General features: G+C 45.3%; 1 long non-coding RNA gene across 1 annotated transcript in view; it reads right to left on the bottom strand.

Moving 5' to 3' along the window:
• LOC137210875 (uncharacterized) overlaps positions 1-18,595 on the bottom strand; it is a 34,891-nt gene that overhangs the window by 2,055 nt on the left and 14,241 nt on the right. The window lies entirely within an intron of this gene.

The following is an 18,595-nucleotide window of genomic DNA, read 5'->3' as shown; positions in this document are numbered from 1 at the left end:
AAATCTAAACAATTTAGAGGTCAGTATGGTAGACCCAAAAGGCCCAGCCAATGCAGTAAAAAAAACAAAACAAGGCACAGCCACGTTCGGGGCAGTACTATTCACAAATTCACACTCGCACACTAGCCAAAAGGTGGAAGCCACTCAAATGCCCACCCGTGGACATGAATGAATAGATAAACAAAATGTAGTGTGTATATATATTATTCAGCTATGAAAAGGAAGGACATTATGACATATACTACAATGTGGATGAACCTTGAAGACGTTATGCTAAGTGAAATAAGCCAATCACAAAAGGACAAATGCATATGAGCCCACTTATGTGACGTACCGAGTGTAGTCAGACTCATAGAGACAGAAAGTAGAACAGTGGTCGCCAGAGGCTGGGAGGAGGGGGAGATGGAAAGTTGTTTAATGGGAGCAGAGTTTCAGTTCTGCAAGATGACATTCTGGAGACGTTGCACAACAATGTGAAGGTACTTAACACATCTGAATGGTAGACCGAAAAATGGTTAAGATGCTCGATTTTGTTATGTGTATTTTACCACAAATAAAACAACAACAGAAGAAACGAACAAAAATAAGGCAAGATAAGCCCATTGTATAACAACGGAGCTTTGTTAGCTGGTTGCTTGAACTTCCTGGAGACGCAGCCACGTGTGGCTAGCCAGGGAATGGGGTCAAAAGAGGTGACGATCTCAGCTGGGAGGGAAGCTGCCCCGGGGGAGGATTTTTTGAGGAGAGAGTTGAAACGAATGTTCTCTGCCCTTTGCCTTCCTGGGAGTTCTTCCCTCCATCCATAACTTCCGGAGGAGAACTCAGTGTGAAGGTATCCGCCTCCAATCTCTGTGTTTTACTCTAAAGAGTGACAATGTCCTGGGCAGGGAACTGCTATCTCATCAAGATTCCTGGAGACTGGGGTGGGTTTATCTTTCCTTGGACACAAAGTGTGATCAGACTGGTCGGACAGTTAGGGAAATGTCGCCTGGGTTGGTGGTTGATCTAACAGAATGTTTCTCAAACCAGAATCCATAGGTTCTCTATGCAAATTTTATAATTTATCGTAGTCTAACTTTTATGATATAAAAATAATTTAAAATTATACATTTAATTGAATAGTTGGAGCATCAGGACGCTCAACTTCTCACTAGTTTGCTGGCGTCATTCCAGGACCCACATTTAGGATTTTGTCATCACTCCAGGGAAGGGCAAGTGACATCTTGAAGCTTGGCACGCATGGAGGTATAGCACCAAATTAAACTGAGGAAAGGGGTGGGAGAATTGAGTCATCCCACAGCACGGGCCTGCCACACTCAAAAATGCCAATATCATGACAACACCACCCTCGTATTTGTGCTGTGAATCAGTTTCAGCAAAACATTACTGGTGCCATGAATGTAATGTGGTTCATTTTCATTTTGTCGACCTCTGAGGTTTTGTTTCCATTTAATTTGTAAACTTCTGTTGCTTTTCAGTTATATTTGAGCTCTAACCATAAAGTGTTTATATCTGTGCTAATGTTGGTATATTTCTAAATAGCTGTATAAAAAGGTTAATTTATAAGAAGCTTAAGTTAACCCTTAGGGTCCAAGATGCTTTCTTCTCTGTAGAAGCTCCCACAGCTCCTGGCGTGAGAAGCCCGTTACATGGAAGGTCAACTGGCCCTACTTGTGTTTGATCAGACCTAGAGGGAGGTCTAACTCAGGACTTTATGAGGTCAATACAGTGACTTATTGAGGATGGACTAACTTGTGTTTAGGAGTTCTACCCATTATCTCCAACATGGATACACACAACTCTAGAATATAATTGGTAGCTTCCAGTTTCTGTTCACAAAGAACCCGGGGGCTCTGATTGCCTAGCCTCTTCTCTCAGGCTTAGTTGACTGTCTTCTCTGTTCCACACCCTTCTTGTCCTTTCTCATTGGAAGCTAGGTTTAGCTGCTCCTTTTATTCAAGATGCTTGTTTTATGTACAGAAACTTCGAGACTTAACGTTAGTGCAGGCTCAGATTTCACCTTAAGCACCGTTCTCATCAAGCAGTTTGGCTTCCCTAGGACTGCAAACTGCTACTTTCTTACTGTGCCGATTCCCCCAAGACGTGCTTTGTGTTCTTCTTGCTTTCACAGCTGTCCCCGTCTCTCTCTATCGAGACACACTCGGCCCCACCTTTGCTCTCTCCCTTGAGATGCAGACCCTGTCCAACAGTAGGAGGGGTTCTCTGGACAGGGAGTCACTTCCTGAGCCAAAGCCAAGTTGAAAATGGATTCCCACTTAGGAGAGGACTTGGGCACCCAGATGCTTTCTTTGAGAAACCATGAATGTTTCTGCTGTCAACAGGAGTTAGGAGCTACTTCTGCTTAACTTTCCATGACCTGCATCACGGAGGTCTCCATGTTATTCATTCACTTGACAAATATTTACCAGATTCCTTCTATATGACAGTCACTGCTCCAGGTTTTGTCCATGCCAAGATGAATAAGTAGTATTTGTCCTTCATGAGCTGGTGGTCTCACTCGGGATGCCATGTGCATCTAAATAAGTTGCAGCACAAAACCAGAAATATAGATCCATGGAGCAGGATGGAAAGCCCAGAGATAAACCCACGCACATATGGACACCTTATCTTTGATAAAGGAGGCAGGAATATACAGTGGAGAAAGGACAGCCTCTTCAATAAGTGGTGCTGGGAAAACTGGACAGGTACATGTAAAAGTATGAAATTAGAATACTCCCTAACACCATACACAAAAATAAACTCAAAATGGATAAAGACCTCAAAATGTAAGGCCAGACACTATAAAACTCTTAGAGGAAAACACAGGCAGAACATTCTATGACATAAATCACAGCAAGCTCCTTTTTGACCCACCTCCTAGAGAAATGGAAATAAAAACTAAAATAAACAAATGGGACCTAATGAAACTTCAAAGTTTTTGCACAGCAAAGGAAACCATAAACAAGATGAAAAGACAACCTTCAGAATGGGAGAAAATATTTGCAAATGAGACAACTGACAAAGGATTAATCTCCAAAATTTACACGCAGCTCATGCAGCTCAGTATCAAAAAACAAACAACCCAATCCAAAAATGGGCAGAAGACCTAAATAGACATTTCTCCAAAGAAGATATACAGACTGCCAACAAACACATGAAAGAATGCTCAACATCACTAATCATTAGAGAAATGCAAATCAAAACTACAATGAGATATCATCTCACACCTGTCAGAATGGGCATCATCAAAAAATCTACAAACAATAAATGCTAGAGGGGGTGTAGAGAAAAGGGAACCCTCTTGCACTGTTGGTGGGAATGTAAATTGATACAGCCACTATGGAGAACAGTATGGAAGTTCCTTAAAAAACTAAAAATAGAACTACCATACAATCCAGCAATCCCACCACTGGGCATATACCCTGAGAAAACCATAATTCAAAAAGACTCATGTACCACAATGTTCATTGCAGCTCTATTTACAGTAGCCAGGACATGGAAGCAACCTAAGTGTCCACTGACAGATGAATGGATAAAGAAGATGTGGCACATATATACAATGGAATATTACTCAGCCATAAAAAGAAACGAAATTGAGTTATTTGTAGTGAGGTGGATAGACATAGAGACTGTCATACAGAGTGAAGCAAGCCAGAAAGAGAAAAATAAATACCGTATGCTAACACATATATATGGAATCTAAAAAAATGAAAAATGATTCTGAAGAACCTAGGGGCAGGACAGGAATAAAGATGCAGTTGTAGAGAATGGACTTGAGGACACGGGGAGGGGGAAGGGTAAACTGGGACGAAGTGAGAGAGTGGCATGGACTTACATATACTAACAAATGTAAAATAGATAGCTAGTGGGAAGCAGCCGCACAGCACAGGGAGATCAGCTTGGTGCTTTGTGACCGCCTAGAGGGGTGGGATAGGGAGGGTGGGAGGGAGACGCAAGAGGGAGGAGATATGGGGATATATGTTTATGTATAGTTGATTCACTTTGTTATGCAGCAGAAACTAACACACCATTGTAAAGCAATTACACTCCAATAAAGATGTTAAAAAATAAATAAACACATAGGTTGCAGTGCATTGTGACAAATGCCCTACCGTATAATACAAATGCCATACTTTATATTAGCCCTCCAGAGGCGAAGAGGAGAAGCCCCCTGACCACCAGCGGAGGTCAGGGGAGACATCAGAGAGCATGACACTGAAACCCCTCTTGAAGGATGACTGGGAGTTCCTTTGGTGGGAAAGTTCCACGGGGGTGAGTGAGCATTCAAGGTAGAGAAGAGGTTGTGAGAAAGCTCAAAGCTTCATGGAGTTTGGGTGGAAATGTAAGTTGTTTGGGATGGCTGGAGTGTATGTTTTGGTGTGTGTATACGTGTGTTGTAGGAGAGTGAGGGTGCCGGCTATAGATTTGGAAGAGGCTTATACTCCAGGCCAAGCAGAGGCAACGGGGTACCATGCCTTACTGCATTCCACAGTGTATACCACTCCTGCCTGGGGCTGCTGTTTTTTCCCCTCCCTCTCCCTCCCTCCCTCCCTCCCTTCCTTTCAACAGCTTTATAATTCACATACCATACAATTCACCAATTAAAAGCATAAAACTCTGTGGTTTTTAGTATGTTCACAGAGCTGAGTAACCATCACCACAATTTATTTTAGCGCATTTTCATCACTCCAAAAAGAAAACCCAGACCCTTTAGCTGTCACCCTCCTACCCTCATCCCCTCCACCTCAGCTCTAATTAATCAATAATCTACTTTCTGTCTCAACGGATCTGCCTATCCTGGACATTTCATATAGATGGAATCATACCACATGTGGCCTGTTGTGGCTGGCTTCTTTCACTCAGCGTGGGGTATTTTCCTTAGCAGCTGCAGAATGGGCAGCAATTCAATTTCCCCTAAACTTGCAAAGGGTTGGTGAGTTCATGGGAGAGAGAGAAAAATAGAGAAAACAGTGATGGAGTATTTGGGGACTCTGAAACGGCAAGACTAAAAAGGCATAAAGTTTCATTTAAGACATTTCTTTCTGGGACCGTGGCTTCGCAGGTGCAAATATTTCTCTTACAAAAGACTTCTTGTTTTGAGCCGTGGTAGTGTATCTGGAAACCCACGGTTTACAGTTTATGTCTTTGTGGACAGGTTGGTAGAGACAATCCCTCTCTTTCCCACTGCTGTGATGCCATTGCTTCCATGAAAACACCACCGAATTTGGCATTTATGCTACTAGCTTCACTGTGAGCCTTCTGCCTGATATCGGGTCAACACAAAATTGCTTCTTCTCCAGAACAAACTTGATGAACTGGGAAGTGGCATACGCTGTACCCGGAACTGTTCTCACAAGTGCGGTAAAGGTCACATTTGCAAATTCAACAGGACAGCCCTCGTTCATTTCGTATGTCGCTGTGCAGAACTGCTGAGTTCTATAAAAGGTCTGGTTTCTCTCTCTTGCTGGAACATTGTCAAAGACCACATCAGTCAGTGAGAGCAGTCCTGGGTCCTTTCCACGCAGCTGCCTCGGGGTTTTATAGACCCTGAGACGGAATCTCGTAAAGTCTGGTTGCCATTTTGAGTTGCAGTCTAATGATTCTCTCTCTTTTCCTACGTGAAGATTTGATTTTAAATCCGTTTGGAAAATGACATGGTCAGCCTGAATCATCTTAGTTTTCAATGTTAAAATAGAACAGAATATGCGGTAGTTGACTCACAGTATTGTAGTTAAACAACTTGTCACTTAATGCTACGCAACTTTAAGGATTGTTTTAATCAATAGTATTTTTATAAGGTACACAGATGCCAGAGAGTTCCATCCAACTTGTTCTCTTCTTTGGCGATGTGCGTCATTATTTTTCCAAGTAGCATGTCTTAAGAGCCTGCTGTGTATAACTCTGCTTTCTGTTTCTTTCTGTCTCTCTCTCATTCATACTTATATTTAACAAAATATGATTCCAAATATTCCTCTAATATTTTCACTGGGACGATTTGGGCATGAGGCTTGCTGTTGTCCTTGAATGGTTTTACAAGTGCTCAATGAGAACGGGGAATGCGAGAGGCAGGTGTGGAGCAGCTGGGGGAGGGAACGCTTAGTGCTCCCAGGGATCCCAGCCTAGTGATGCGAAGCTTCCACCTGAGGTTAAAGACCAACTCGGCTCATCAGAACAGCTGGGACCCAAAATCTGATCTGGGAGTTGATGTTTTCTAAGAGCTCAGCCATGTGAGCCTGGAGCCCCAAAGCCAGGCGTGGTGGCAGCCCCACACTTATCCTCAGGTATCAGTGAGCTCCAACCCTCTGGGGGGCCTGATGTGCTGGGAGAGCACAGGTGTTACACTCTATGGACATGGGATGGAGTTTGGGGCTCAGCCACTTACCGGCTCTGTGATGTTGGACCAGCTGTTCAATATCTCTGATCTTCTATTTACTTTTTTTGTAAAAGAAATATGATCGCGTCAATAACTATGGAGGTTATTGTGAAGAAGAAATATGCATGGAAGATTACTGGTTTGGGAAATTCAGAGTCAAGATTTGTCTCTGTCCCTTAATAGGACAATGTGGTATGTGATTCCTTTAAGAATACCTGACCAGAGATTTAGCTGGAAAGTTGCTTTATCCACTTGGTTTCATGAATCAGTTCTTTCATTGATGTATGTTCTCAGTTAACCTAGCTGGGGAGGGGTCCAGGAAAGTGGAGGCCCCAAAGATGAAAAGGAGGTAGCCAGGTGAAGGTGAGGCAAAGAGCAGAGAATGACACACAGTGGGCAAAGAGATGGGGATAACGGGGCTCCTGTAGAGATTTTGGCATATGTGGAGTGTCGAGTGTGAGGGGAAATAGATAAATACGGAGATATGCAGAGAACACAAGCTTCCTGCGCCCAGCAGTTCGCTCCTTGCCTCCCCGATGGAGTTCCATACCTCCGATGTTGATACCATGCACGCTGTCATCACGAAAGATAGGATGCTAGGACATTCCTGACATTCAGAGTTAGAACTTGAAATACAATTTCTACAGAGGCAACATGTTAACTGGTAGTTCTTTGTAGTTAGGATAGTGTTAGAAATAACAACTTCAAGTGGATTTTAATTTAAACAAGTAAAATACCGAGAAAAGGGGGGGGATAGGTCCTGTTTCTTGGTTAGGGGTCCTTTGCAATGCAGAGCACTGGGTGTCTTACTCTGGCCATCTGAGCCCAGATCAGACCTGTAGGTTGACTCTGCTTGGCCCATGTACTTGGAGTCTTTTTTTTTTTTTTTACCAATTTTATTTTAAATCGAAGTATAATTGATTGACGATGTTGTGTTAGTTTCAGGTATACAGCAAAGTGATTCATATATATATATAACATATTCATATATATATGTTATATATATATGAATATATATGTGAATATATATTCATATACATAATATATGTGAATATATATATTCATATATATTATATATGTGAATATATATTCACATATATATTATATATGTGAATATATATGTGAATATATATATTCGTATATATTATATATATGAATATATATGTGAATATATTCATATATATTATATATATGAATATATGTGAATATATATATATTCATATATATATTATATATATATAACTGTTTTAGATTCTTTTCCCTTATAGGCTATTATAAAATCTCTGTGCTATACAGTAGGTCCTTGTTGTTTATCTATTTTATATATAGGGTGTATATGTTAATTGCAAACTCCTAATTTATCCCTCCCCTTCGGTAACCATAAGTTTGTTTTCTATGCCTGTGGGTCTATTCATGCTTTATATATAAGTTCCTTTGTTTCATTTTTTAAAGATTCCATATATATGCGACATCATATGATATTTGTCTTTCTCTGTCTGGCTTATGGTGTTTGGATTTGAGGGTTTGGTCCTGTGAGGCTCTCGTCACAGTGCTCCCACGGCTCCATCACTGCCTGCTGTTTAATACCTGGCCCGCTTCCTCACTTTGATGGTACCTCACTTGGTCCCTGGAGGCACTGGACTTGGGAACCCCATGTCTGGGCAGCAGAGGTGAGAGGTACCATCATCGTTTCCATCTGATTCATTATCAGCTTGGCGTTTGTCCATGTCCAAAGTCAAGCACGAACATTGAGGTGGTGTCTGGAGGTGCCTTCTCACTTTCCAACCAGTGCTTCTTTTTCTTTTCCTCTAATCCTTCTCCCAGGTCCCTTCTCTTGCTCTGCCAGCATGTTTGTTTTCTAGCTCAATGAAATTCAGTTCAGCAAAGGCACATCAACCATGTGCCTGCCACTTAGGCTGAAGCGGTTGACAGAGCACAGTGGTTACCCTCAGGGGGTTCATAGTCTGGCCCGAGGGGGTGGAGGACAGACAAGTAGAGAGGCCAGCCCTGCTTGCTGGGGAATGGGCCTGCTGGGGTGGAGTCTATCCAGCATCAAAGAGGAGAACCTGAGCCATCTTGGGGAATGAGGAAGAGGCTGGAAGGACCTGCAGGAATTAGACAAATGCAGATGAGTTCCAGCAAAAGATAAGCTACAGCTTCATGCACTCAAGATATTGCAGGATTGGGCCAAAGGCTGGGGGAAGAGACGGGAGGGAGTGGAGAGCAGTGAGAGGTTAGGATGAGGAAGCCAGCTCTGCCTTTCCTGTCTCTCCCCAGAGACACTAGGATGGCACTTAGCACCTCCTGGGAGCCCCCTGAGCTGAGATGGGCACTCACTCCTGCCCTATGGGAAGCCTGTATTTTTCAAAAGTTTCCTTAGAGAAGAGTCCCAGGGGAGTCGAGGGCCTGAGCCTGCATTGGCAGGAAAAGTGGATTAAAAGAAGGCCAAACCCAAAATAGCTCCTGGGGGTTGACAAGATGGATATTGGATTGCTGGTCTGTGTGGGTATAACCCTGTGGAGGCCAGTAAAAGGGTGAGAAAAAGGGAGTGACCACTTCTAGAGAGTGGGGGAGAAAATGTTGCTGCCTGGGTCCCAGCTCAGCAAATGCTACAAAAGAATATTACCCCAAAAATCCATATCTTTAAAAAAAATTCAAAATGCAAAGGATTTTCAGGTGTCATAGGAAAAATATTTTATTAATAGATGAGTATCAAAAAGATTACCAGCCTTATGCTTAAAAACATTAATATCTGGACACGTTTGGGAAGTAACGATCTGGAGGCTGCTTTCTAATCTTTTTTTTTTTTTTAATTTTGTAATTTTTTTTTGCTAGTCTTTCTTCCTGGGCTGGGAAGCATTCAGCCATTCTCCTGAGGTTACTGTCTCTAGGCATGTGGTGTCCTGTTTGGAAAATGCACCTGGCCTTTAGAAAGGGGCTGTTCCGTGACCTTGTAGGCATCTGTCTCTGGTCTTTATGCAGAAGGCCACCTACCGGGGAAGACCAGGGTGCTGTGTAAACACGTAATGCCTATGCCGTTTTTGGTTTTCTTTTCTCATCACTGTGTTGTTTTGGGAACTCAGTTCGGGGAAGTGATGCTGCCAGCCTTTCAAACCGCCCTGGGCTGTGCAGCCTCCCAGTGGGCACCCCGAGGCAGGCACGTCTGATTTCCTCCTTTCAAAGCTGCAGGAAGTAGCAGCCCCAGGACGAGCACACATCTCAGCCTCGTGAGAAAGATGGGCTTTGGGAAGGGAGATTTAGAGTTAGAATAAACAAGAGAGAGGATTTCATAAGCTTCTCGGAAACGCCTGGACCCGATGCTTGTCATCTGCTACTAAATTTGGCCTTTTCATTTTCTTTGCACAGGATACAGTGGCAACCAAGGCACGAATTCCGGGATGTATTTAGATAAACAACGTGGCGGTGGAGGATTTTTACCTGTCACGGGACCAAGAAATGTCAAGGGTTATAAGCGTGACTCAGGACAATTTCAATTAAAGTGTCAAGAATAGAAAAAAAATCAGCAGTCTAGCTTATCTGTCTCTCTTTTTTCTTTTCTACCCTTACAATGTTCATTACTCTCAATGAACTGCTGGAGGTCAAACTGGTTTTGTCCTTTCAGCTTTTACGCTGTGTGTACGTTGCTTCACGTGTTTGCATAATACCGTGGACAGCTTCAGTATCACCTCCGCCCTCTTCCTGGGCAGGTAGAATGAATCTCTTCCACCTTGACTACCCAGGGCACCCGTGCACGCCTCTATTACAGCACCCATTGCTTGTAGTGTATTATTGGTTCGTGAGTCCGTTTCCCCCGCCGGTTCCAGAACCCCAGCGTGGACCATCTCTGGTTGACGTTTGTATTCTCAGTGTGCGCACAGGGCCTGGCACATAGTAAACCGACATTTGATGCTAAGTGGTCATGCTGATTCTGGGGGATGATGCTTTCGGCTGCCAAATGACAAAAGAATAGAGCCAAAGCCTCATGAAAAGAGCAAGGAGCAAAGGGTTTGAAGACCAAAGATGTTTATTTTGTTTACTGTTTCTATTGCCTTGGGCAAATCACCAGTTCGGCATTTTGTTACCCAGGAAGTGATAATACTGCTTTCTTCTAGGTTTTGGGGAGAAGTTTAAATGATGTAACAGATAGGGATGTGGTTTCTCAACTGGGATGAGCTCTATGCAGGAGAAGCACAAATGGAAACAGTGGAAAGTTTCTATGCAGGAGAAGCATAGTGGAAACAGTCATCTGGACCTGGGAGCTGAGACAGCCATGCTCCTGGGCGGTGCTCTCACTTTCTATCTGAGTGATCTGGGGGAAGGAAATCACTTGGCCTTTGTGGATTCCTCGTCTGTCAGGAAACTCAGTTCTCTTTCCCAGGGTCATTAGGTGGATCAAAATACACATGAATGTTTTGGATGGTTATTAAGGTCTGTGAACTGGAGCCCCAATATTATTAGCTAAGGTGGGATGAGCACATCCAGATCTCTCTCTGCTCACGTTCACTGTTCTCCTCCTCTCTGCCTTGGTCTTCCCACCATCGACTCAGGACATATGTACATGTGTGTGTATGTGTGTGTGTGTGTGTGTGTGTGTGTGTGTGTGTGTGTGTGTGTGTGTGTGTGTAGCGTCAGGGCAGGGGGCAAGAGCCCCTCTGACTCTGAATGCCAGCAGAGCGGCCCCTGTCCTTGCTGAGCAATGACCCAGGGGGGCTGGATTCTTCACAGTCTGCTACTAGGACAGGAGGGGAGAGGTCAGCGAAAGCTGCTCTGATTAAATTGCACATCTGGGGGAGCTGCATCCAGGTGTACAAACAAATGCGTACATTTCTGGTATATCTGCCCCCAGATTGGACATCGATGATGTTTATCGTCCTTTAATGAAGAAGATCAGCTTTCTCCACCGGCCAAAGCATATAAGCAGTTGGTGTTCTTACCTGTGCACAAAGCACTGGAAATCACGATTAGTAGAACCTTGCTAACCAGGACCCTCAATTCACCGGAATTACGTCGCTGCATTTAGTAGTCATGAGAAAGATTGGCAAGCAACACACAAAGGCTGTGTGTCAGGGTAAGGTGTGAAGGTATTAATTTGTGCTTTGGTTGTGCTTGGATGGAAGAATGCAGTTAAATGGGACACTGCTGTGTTTTATTCATTTTATCCCACCTTTGTCATTCTGAGAAGAGAGACAGGTCTTTTAGGGTCACTTGATTGTGAGCTCCCAGGGCAGAAGAGAGAGGTGAAGATCTGTGGGGTGTGTGAATGTGAGAGGAAAGGGGAGCTATCCTGAGACTGGGGAGCTGGTGGAGATTGCTGGGTCTGCTACATCACCCCTTCTCTGCCCACACCCCAGATCATCATTGACACCTTGGACAGAAATGGTTGCGTAGAGTTCCCAGGGGGCTAAAGCCCAGGAAATGGGGCTCCTGGCCCCAGCAGCGATTGGCTCGCTCAGCCCCAGCACAGGCGAGGAAATACCAGTCCCTAGGACTTCAAGAGACCATGTTCACTCTTTGTATGATGGTGGTAGATTCGGAAGCCCTGATAGCTACTGAGATTAAATTTTGGAATTATTGCTTAGAATTGGGTTGAAGGCAAATAAATACACGTGATATTTCTCGGGTAGCGGAATATGTTTGCAAACCTACCCTTGGCTACTTGGTTAGCAGGATTTATTTTAGAAATGCAATTTTCAGGGCTTGCTATGAGGTCAAGTGATATCCAGTCCAGTTTCCAGCATCTGCATCTTCAGGACTGTAGGGGCTTGGAGAGCTGGGGGTGGAGCAAGAGGAAGGCTGACAGCCAAGCTTCAGAGCTCAGGGTGAAGGGATGTGGAGAAGACTGGGATTCACCTGCGCCAAGGGTGGAAGTGTCCCTTATCTCCCTCTCACAGGGAATCCCTGAAACCCCTAGAGGTCGTGACAATGGCAAACCAGGTAACCAGGTACTGTGTTAAGCATGTTGCATACATCAACTCATTTAATCCTCGTAACAGCTTTGGGAGGTGGGCACTGCTCTTCATCTTCCATTTTACAGATAAAAAAACTGAGGTAGAGAGATGCTCATGATCACATAGCTAGTGAGGGGGAAATCCAGGAGTGAACCAAGCTATCTGGCTTCAGAATGTACGCTCTTGGCAACCACACTCTTCTATCAGTCGACCTTGACTTGTAACTGACCAGATGGGATGTTGTTACTGGACAGTGCTCATGGGTGCTCAACGTGCTTGTCCAGCAAGACTCTAAATCATCAAGGGAAGGTCAAATGTGCATATTCTTGGGGCTTCCCTGGTGGCGCAGTGGTTGAGAGTCCGCCTGCCAGTGCAGGGGTTCGAGCCCTGGTCTGGGAGGATCCCACACGCCGCAGAGCAGCTGGCCCCGTGAGCCACAACTACTGAGCCTGCACGTCTGGAGCCTGTGCTCCGCAACGGGAGAGGCCGCGATAGTGAGAGGCCCGTGCACCGCGATGAAGAGCGGCCCCCACTTGCCACAAGTAGAGAAAGCCCTCGCACAGAAACGAAGACCCAACACAGCAAAAATAAATAAATAAATAAATTCCTACCCCCAACATCTTAAAAGAAAAAAAAAAGAAAGAAAAGGGAGGAGTATTTTTAAAAAATGTGCATATTCTTGGTGGCTATTAAGAGATAAGCTATTTTAATTTTTGTATTTTTATTTTTTTAGGACAAAATTTTATGCATACTGAGAAAAAAGGGATGTCTGGGCAAGCCTTGTTGGTCTCATTTCAGCCGTACTCAGCAATTCTCTTCTGAGCACAATTTTGGTGACTCTGGATTTTACTTCAATAAATGACTTTGGGTAACTGAGGCCATCTTGAAGTGGACGAGGCCAATTTTTTCCTATGCTACTCTTTAAGCAAATCTGGTTTGGTGTGTGGGGCTGTCCTGTGGAAACACTGGAATATGAGGCATGCCATGAGAACCTCAGGATGAAATCGCAAAAACAGTCTATTAGCCTCCTGGCGAGAATACTGAAAGTTGGCAGAGTGTGGGATAAACACAGAGAGGATGGTGTCATTCGGATCATTCCACTTAAATGAAATCTGACTAGGGATATGGAGAGCATTACTACAACCTTTACAATTGGGAATTCCTGAGTGGATGTAAATAGAACTTAGTATTTGTTTTTAGGTAAACACCCAAAAGGTCATAACAGGTAAGGGTTTGGAGGATACGGCAACAATAGCGTTTTTAAAAAGAACTTCATGTTTGGGTCCTTTCCATGTAACACTGCCTTCTGGGTCTGAAGATGATACCTCTCATGGTCTTCTCAACCCATGGTTATTACGGCAGAGGGTCACATAAAAATAGATACATTTGGGCTTCCCTGATGGTGCAGTGGTTGAGAGTCCGCCTGCCGATGCAGGGGACACGGGTTCGTGCCCTGCTCCGGGAAGATCCCACGTGCTGCAGAGCGGCTGGGCCCGTGAGCCATTGCCGCTGAGCCTGCGCGTCCGGAGCCTGTGCTCTGCAACGGGAGAGGCCACAACAGTGAGAGGCCCGTGTACCATGAAAAAAAAAAAGATACATTTATACTCTATTAATTTTATCCTCACTAGGAGAGAATAACGGTCAAGTGACTAGAAGCTTCCTTTGTTAGATGCCTTTAGACCACCCCTTCCCCACTCCCCTGCCTCTCCAAGGGGAGCTACCATAGGGCCGTCTTCTGCTTCAATAACTCTAGGTCTCAGCAATGAACCAAGCATTGAATGAAAGTCATCTGACAACCTTTTCCTCCTTAGTACCTCGCAATTACCTTTTATTTCTGACCCAGCTTTCTCTTTGGACTTGTGTTTCTGACTCTGATGCAAAGCCATCTGTCCATCTGTCCATCCGTCTATCCATCTATCCATTTATTCATCCATCCATCCATCTGTCCATTTATTCATCTATTCAAGTATTACCCATTACCTGCCTTCTCCGGGATGGGCTTCCCTCAGCACCCCAGATGATTGTGCTCTCCTCGGAGCGCTTGGCGGCCCCCTGCAGGGGAATGCAGGGCCCTGGGAGGCCCCCTTCATGGACCCCTCCGTGGGCAGCATGAGTCCACTGTTGAGCCAGGTTGACTGGTCTGCAGTTTCGGTCCAACCCCCCCTGACATGGTTCTGAGCCCACAGGTCTGGTGTGGGAGGATGGGAGGTTCTGGGGGAGGGAAGCCTTAGTCCCATCTGGACTCCTCTTCTTCCTGTGCGGTTGGAATCACCCTTATATCACACTCTTCCCTCTTTCATGCCTTTCTATGTATGGCCAGCTCACAAAGCTTTTGGTTCTTTGTATGTTAAAAAGAAAAAGAGAGAAGGCCTTCCCTGGTGGCACAGTGGTTGAGAGTCCGCCTGCCGATGCAGGGGACATGGGTTCGTGCCCTGGTCCGGGAAGATCCCACATGCCGCGGAGCGGCTGGGCCCGTGAGCCATGGCCGCTGAGCCTGCGCGTCTGGAGCCTGTGCTCCGCAACGGGAGAAGCCACAACAGTGAGAGGCCCGCGTAACGCAAAAAAAAAAAGAGAAACCAATAGAAGAAAACACAAAAAAACAAAAAACTTTGAGAGTTCTGATAAAACCATTTTTTCTTAACAGTCTTACAAATTCTGTTGCCTTTAGAGTGAAATACAGTTTGAAATTCACAGCAGAAGCAACGGTGTCTTTACTCCAGTTGGCGTATCCCCTTCCTGGGATGTCTGTCTGAACAGCATGGTTCAGTTTTAATGGCAGATGAGCTGTGGAGTTGGGTGCAACAAACAGTCACTGGGAAAATACAGTGGGTGATAGTTCAAAGCATCCTTGGACACGTGGACCAAGGGTGTGAGCCGCCCCGCCCCCCCTCAAGTGGCCCTCACCTTCTACTGACATTGCCCTGAACGGTGCTCTTTCATGTGACATAGAGAAAACGCCTTCTTCCTTATATTGGGTTCTAATTTATGTGACTATCTTGAAGCTCAAACTTGAACTGCAGCTCCTTACCTGGGAGCCCCCCACCCCCCACCCCCCGCCGTGTGTACGGACAGCTTCTGCGCTGCACTCAGCAGTCATACCACATCGTCCCTTTCCCACTGCCCTCAGGCAACTTGGCCCCATGTCCAAAAACAGCAGCCCCGGGGGGTCGCCATCTGTCAGACCAGCAAAGTACAGAAGTTTCTCCAGTGGACGTCTCTCAACCTACACCTCTTGGATTTTGACTGGCATCAGATGCAAGCGCCCTCTCAAAATGTAAGCAGCTGAAAGACAGCTGTTTCGGAGTCTGGGTGACGAGTCTGCCTCAAGGACAGTTCTCGGCCGTGGCTGTGGCTATGACCTGCTCCTTTGTCTGGCACTGCGGCCCCTCCCAGGCCTCTTAGGTGGAGGGTCTAACCGTGACCTTGCGGGCAGCTCTGCCTAAGTTCTCCCTCATCATTATGGCTCGAGGATTCAAACATTCTGTGCTCTGTCATGCCTCTGTGCCTCTGTGTATATTATTCCTTCTTAGAATACTTTGTACTCACAGTCCTTGACTCAGTATAACATTCACTGAACTAGGCGAGCACTTCTCTGGGTACCAAACGGCTCTAAGTCCCATTTGTCCCTTAGGTCTTGGCTTGCCATACAATTCCATCTCTTGGGGGACTACCTGGATTATTCCCTCTCCCTTTTACATCCCTTTCTCCCTTTCCTCCCAGCCCTGAATTCGGGGCTTCTCCTCTGCTCCCTCAGAACCTGTTGCAAATATCACAGCATTTTTCAGGTACTATAATCGCTTTCTCGGTCATCCCCCTTATTTTGATCCCCGAAAGGGCAAAGATGGTGTCTGTTCATCTCTGCATGTAGCACCCAGCACACTGTCTGCAAGTGGAAGACCCTCAATAGAATGTACTAAATGAATGGATAAATAAATGATTGGTTTTAATGTATTTTCAAAATCACATCCTGATGAAGGGCTGACTAAGAAGATATTCCTGGAACTGGGAAAACAAACCAGAGCAATTTAGTGCGATTTTAATTTTAACCTGACCTTGAGGCTCTAGGCTGAGTAAACAGAAGATGAATGACAAAATATTGGATTTAAGAAATGGTCATTTTCTCAATGTTTAAAGTTTTAAAAACCCCATGCAATTTTGCCCACAGAGAGGAAAAAAAGAAACGCTGCCACGAGAGAGCTGTGAATTTTATGTCTCCGGGGCAACAAAGTGAATAATTTTAGAGAGAGAAGGAGAGAAATTGAGACAGAGTCTCGCCGAATGAATTCGCTGTTGAACCGAAAGTCACTTAAATTTTTTTTTTCCCCCAAACAGAAGTATAGGAATCAAAATGAAAATAAAAGGAGATAAGGTAGTTTCCCTATTCATAATGTTCTCTTGGAGGCTGAGAAGGAGATGGTGAAACAATGGACATTTTATGAGCGTTCGACTCTGTGGAGACACAGCAGGGCCATTTTTCTGACGTTTATAGCAGGGAAGAAACATCAAGTCGGAACCCTAAGTATAAGCCATCTCCAAGGCCAACTGCGAAACGCCATCAGCCCCGGGAGGTGTGTGAAGGAATACGGTGACGGATTTCCCTGCAGAGGGCTGCGGGGGAGCAGAGCTGCTCTGAAGGATTGCCCCCCGCCTCTCCTTTGCTGTCCTGCCTGGGGCGCCTCATTTCGTGTGCATGAGGAACAAATTACAGGTCTGTTTCCGGCGTGGTTGTTGCCTCCTGACTCTGGCGTTCTGCGAGTCAGCTCGTTGTCATGGAGACCACCGTTTAGCCAGTTCTTCTGAACAGGGCCTTGTTAAGTGGGCGAAAAGGATTCGCAGCACTATCCTCTTTGGTGCGGGAAGGGTCCCAGTCAGGAGCGCTGCGTCACTGCTTGGGTAGCAGCCACGGCGTGTTGTCACAAGGCTTCCCAGAGCCTCCTCGGGTCATCCCTTCATCTCTCCATCTCCTCAGAATACATTTGTTTATTGCTCTTTACGTGCCCTCGATGTGTGACTTCAACAGAGATGTTTCCGACCGCTCTGATTGTCAGGACCCTCCTTTGCACTGGGCTCCCACATTTAGGCATCACACTCCCAAGGGTTCACCCCGGTCACGTCCATCACAAGTGTTTCATGTTTAGCGTGTGGACGATGAGCTGCTTCTTACTCACTGTGTCATCAGTTGTGAGATCTCTGAGTGCTGTGGGCCCTCTGAGCAGGTCCATCTGCAGTAGTGCCCATAGCTTGCAGTTAGACGGCCAGCATCCCATCATGGCGGGGACGGGAACCCTCCAGGTGCAAGACTAGTGCCAAGGACAGGTTTAAAAGCCATTGGGGACAGACAGCTAGTCTCCCAGGGCCTGTGCATTTTATTCTATGTAACAGACGTGAAGCCATTCTGAGGGCTTCTCCCTGAAAACCATGTGAACTAAAGCAATGTGCAGGATTCTGGGGCAACAGATCACATTCAACACGGAGAATAACATCTAATAGGAAACTGGAAGAAACAGAAACTTCAAGTCTGTGCCTGTGTTCTCAGTTTGAGAATTACCCGTAGCTTGGGGTCATTTACCACCCCCAAGTGAAACTGGAGGCAAAGAATATTGCATATCTTGGAAGCCACCAAAGATCTTGTTCTATTGGTGTTCAGAATGACACCAGTACATCATCAAGAAAAGCTAAATATATATGTATACAGACACATATGGGTTTTTTTGTTTTGTTTTGTTTTGTTTTGTTTGCGGCATGCGGGCCTCTCACTGCTGTGGCCTCTCCCGTTGCGGAGCACAGTGGCCATGGCTCACGGGCCCAGCTGCTCCGCAGCATGTGGGATCTTCCCGGACCGGGGCACGAACCCGTGTCCCCTGCATCGGCAGGCGGACTCTCAACCACTGCGCCACCAGGGAAGCCCGACACATATGTTTTTTAAGGAGGTGAAGTATGTAGTGTGTTTCAGGAAGATCTACTACCAAATTGATAAAATAAGAAAGGGAAAAACATCGGTTTTGTGGAAAATTAAGTTATGTGAACTCCTATGTGTAATTCTACGTGATAAGAACTACTTCCTGTTATAAGACCAGTGGAATGAAGAGTTCTTATATATGGATTTCACAGAAACACGGCTAGTGCGGCAGGGATATTTGCAATCATATATTGTGGTGGCTTGAAAATAATTATCAGCCTTGGAACCCTTTCTGCAATGGAATCTTACGCAGGGGCCTCACCTTATGTGGAAACCCGTCTCTCTGCCAGCATGTGAGGAAGGAGCTGAGCTGTA

The sequence above is a fragment of the Pseudorca crassidens genome, chromosome 18 (assembly GCF_039906515.1).
Source record: "Pseudorca crassidens isolate mPseCra1 chromosome 18, mPseCra1.hap1, whole genome shotgun sequence".
Lineage (NCBI taxonomy): Eukaryota > Metazoa > Chordata > Mammalia > Artiodactyla > Delphinidae > Pseudorca > Pseudorca crassidens.
This window is presented reverse-complemented; position numbering and strand designations above follow the sequence as displayed.